We start from the raw sequence: 4,007 nt of genomic DNA on the forward strand, positions 1-4,007 counted from the left end.
CATCCATCTGGCCTCCCCTCCATGTCCCCACCATCCATCTGGCCTCACCTCCATGTCCCCTCCATCCATCTGGCCTCACCTCCATGTACTCTCCATCCATCTGGCCTCACCTCCATGTCCCCACCATCCATCTGGCCTCACCTCCATGTCCCCTCCATCCATCTGGCCTCACCTCCATGTACTCTCCATCCATCTGGCCTCACCTCCATGTCCCCTCCATCCATCTGGCCTCACCTCCATCCAACACAGCACCTTCCTCTGCTCCTTGTCCCCACCATCCGTCTGGCCTCACCTCCATGTCCCCTCCATCCATCTGGCCTCACCTCCATGTCCCCTCCATCCATCTGGCCTCACCTCCATGTCCCCTCCATCCATCTGGCCTCACCTCCATGTCCCCTCCATCCATCTGGCCTCACCTCCATGTCCCCTCCATCCATCTGGCCTCACCTCCATCCAACCAGCACCATCCATCTGGCCTTGTCCCTCCACCATCCAGCACCTTCCTCACCTCCATGTCCCCACCATCCATCTGGCCTCAACTCCATGTCCCCACCATCCATCTGGCCTCACCTCCATGTACTCTCCATCCATCTGGCCTCACCTCCATGTCCCCTCCATCCATCTGGCCTCACCTCCATGTCCCCACCATCCATCTGGCCTCACCTCCATGTCCCCACCATCCATCTGGCCTCACCTCCATGTACTCTCCATCCATCTGGCCTCACCTCCATGTCCAGGTCCCTGATCTTCGGCCTTTGTCCAGATTCCTACCGGGACTTCCTACATGACAGAGTCACCATTCCTTCCCGACCCCACGATTCTGCCAAAACCAGATGCCATCACAGTCCGACCATTTCGTACCATCATTGATTCAAAAACAGCCCGACCTCTGCTCAGGTAACTCCTCCCATTGCCACTATTAAAAACAGCCCGACCTCTGCTCAGGTAACTCCTCCCATTGCCACTATTAAAAACAGCCCGACCTCTGCTCAGGTAACTCCTCCCATTGCCACTATTAAAAACAGCCCGACCTCTGCTCAGGTAACTCCTCCCATTGCCACTATTAAAAACAGCCCGACCTCTGCTCAGGTAACTCCTCCCATTGCCACTATTAAAAACAGCCCGACCTCTGCTCAGGTAACTCCTCCCATTGCCACTATTAAAAACAGCCCGACCTCTGCTCAGGTAACTCCTCCCATTGCCACTATTAAAAACAGCCCGACCTCTGCTCAGGTAACTCCTCCCATTGCCACTATTAAAAACAGCCCGACCTCTGCTCAGGTAACTCCTCCCATTGCCACTATTAAAAACAGCCCGACCTCTGCTCAGGTAACTCCTCCCATTGCAGCGTTATCATCTTACTATTACAGATAAACAATTTCCCTGTCAGTAATAATCTTGTACCATCAAGTTGAATTCCACTGCTACCTTTGTGACTGTCAAACCAATTGGGAAGCCCACTGTGGTCATCATCTCGTCATTAAGAGGTGAAAGCACCAATTTGTAAGTCGCTCTGGATAAGAGCGTCTGCTAAATGACTTAAATGTAAATGTAATTAAGAGACATTTTAAACATTTTTCTCCACAAGCTTTTCTTCATGATGTGTATTACTCTGCCGTCTCCATCCGCTGCATCCGGACCCTGAATTAGCTCTGGTTCACGTCTCTCTGGCAGCCTTTAAACACCTTGGAGTTAAACATAGAACAAATCCTTCAATCTCTGCAGACCTTTCAGATCTTATGATGAGATATCAGGCCTGGGCCAAGGCTAGAAAAATGTAACTTCCGCCAGATGACAATGTAGTGTATGCTAGTGCCCCCACAGACGACCAGGCTCGGTCAGAGCTTAGTGCCCCCACAGATGACCAGGCTCGGTCAGAGCTTAGTGCCCCCACAGATGACCAGGCTCGGTCAGAGCTTAGTGCCCCCACAGATGACCAGGCTCGGTCAGAGCTTAGTGCCCCCACAGATGACCAGGCTCGGTCAGAGCTTAGTGCCCCCACAGATGACCAGGCTCGGTCAGAGCTTAGTGCCCCCACAGATGACCAGGCTCTGTCAGAGCTTAGTGCCCCCACAGACGACCAGGCTCGGTCAGAGCTTAGTGCCCCCACAGACGACCAGGCTCGGTCAGAGCTTAGTGCCCCCACAGACGACCAGGCTCGGTCAGAGCTTAGTGCCCCCACAGACGACCAGGCTCGGACAGAGCTTAGTGCCCCACAGGCGACCAGGCTCGGTCAGAGCTTAGAGCCCCCACAGATGACCAGGCTCTGTCAGAGCTTAGTGCCCCCACAGACGACCAGGCTCGGTCAGAGCTTAGTGCCCCCACAGATGACCAGGCTCTGTCAGAGCTTAGTGCCCCCACAGACGACCAGGCTCGGTCAGAGCTTAGTGCCCCCACAGATGACCAGGCTCTGTCAGAGCTTAGTGCCCCCACAGACGACCAGGCTCGGTCAGAGCTTAGTGCCCCCACAGACGACCAGGCTCGGTCAGAGCTTAGTGCCCCCACAGACGACCAGGCTCTGTCAGAGCTTAGTGCCCCCACAGACGACCAGGCTCGGTCAGAGCTTAGTGCCCCCACAGACGACCAGGCTCTGTCAGAGCTTAGTGCCCCACAGACGACCAGGCTCGGTCAGAGCTTAGTGCCCCCACAGACGACCAGGCTCTGTCAGAGCTTAGTGCCCCCACAGACGACCAGGCTCGGTCAGAGCTTAGTGCCCCCACAGACGACCAGGCTCGGTCAGAGCTTAGTGCCCCCACAGATGACCAGGCTCGGTCAGAGCTTAGTGCCCCCACAGATGACCAGGCTCTGTCAGAGCTTAGTGCCCCCACAGACGACCAGGCTCGGTCAGAGCTTAGTGCCCCCACAGACGACCAGGCTCGGTCAGAGCTTAGTGCCCCCACAGACGACCAGGCTCGGTCAGAGCTTAGTGCCCCACAGACAGGACCAGGCTCGGTCAGAGCTTAGTGCCCCCACAGACGACCAGGCTCGGTCAGAGCTTAGTGCCCCCACAGGTCGACCAGGCTCTGTCAGAGCTTAGTGCCCCCCCACAGACGACCAGGCTCGGTCAGAGCTTAGTGCCCCACAGACGACCAGGCTCGGTCAGAGGCTTAGTGCCCCCACAGATGACCAGGCTCGGTCAGAGCTTAGTGCCCCCACAGATGACCAGGCTCTGTCAGAGCTTAGTGCCCCCACAGACGACCAGGCTCGGTCAGAGCTTAGTGCCCCCACAGACGACCAGGCTCGGTCAGAGCTTAGTGCCCCCACAGACGACCAGGCTCGGTCAGAGCTTAGTGCCCCCACAGACGACCAGGCTCGGTCAGAGCTTAGTGCCCCCACAGACGACCAGGCTCGGTCAGAGCTTAGTGCCCCCACAGACGACCAGGCTCTGTCAGAGCTTAGTTCCCCACAGACGACCAGGCTCTGTCAGAGCTTAGTGCCCCCACAGACGACCAGGCTCTGTCAGAGCTTAGTGCCCCCACAGACGACCAGGCTCTGTCAGAGCTTAGTGCCCCCACAGACGACCAGGCTCTGTCAGAGCTTAGTGCCCCCACAGACGACCAGGCTCTGTCAGAGCTTAGTGCCCCCACAGACGACCAGGCTCTGTCAGAGCTTAGTGCCCCCACAGACGACCAGGCTCTGTCAGAGCTTAGTGCCCCCACAGACGACCAGGCTCTGTCAGAGCTTAGTGCCCCCACAGACGACCAGGCTCTGTCAGAGCTTAGTGCCCCCACAGACGACCAGGCTCTGTCAGAGCTTAGTGCCCCCACAGACGACCAGGCTCTGTCAGAGCTTAGTGCCCCCACAGACGACCAGGCTCTGTCAGAGCTTAGTGCCCCCACAGACGACCAGGCTCTGTCAGAGCTTAGTGCCCCCACAGACGACCAGGCTCTGTCAGAGCTTAGTGCCCCCACAGACGACCAGGCTCTGTCAGAGCTTAGTGCCCCCACAGATGACCAGGCTCGGACAGAGCTTCAATCTGCCTTTCTTTGCACAGCAGAAAGCCTTTG

This window comes from Oncorhynchus nerka, linkage group LG20, assembly GCF_034236695.1.
Source record: "Oncorhynchus nerka isolate Pitt River linkage group LG20, Oner_Uvic_2.0, whole genome shotgun sequence".
NCBI lineage: Eukaryota > Metazoa > Chordata > Actinopteri > Salmoniformes > Salmonidae > Oncorhynchus > Oncorhynchus nerka.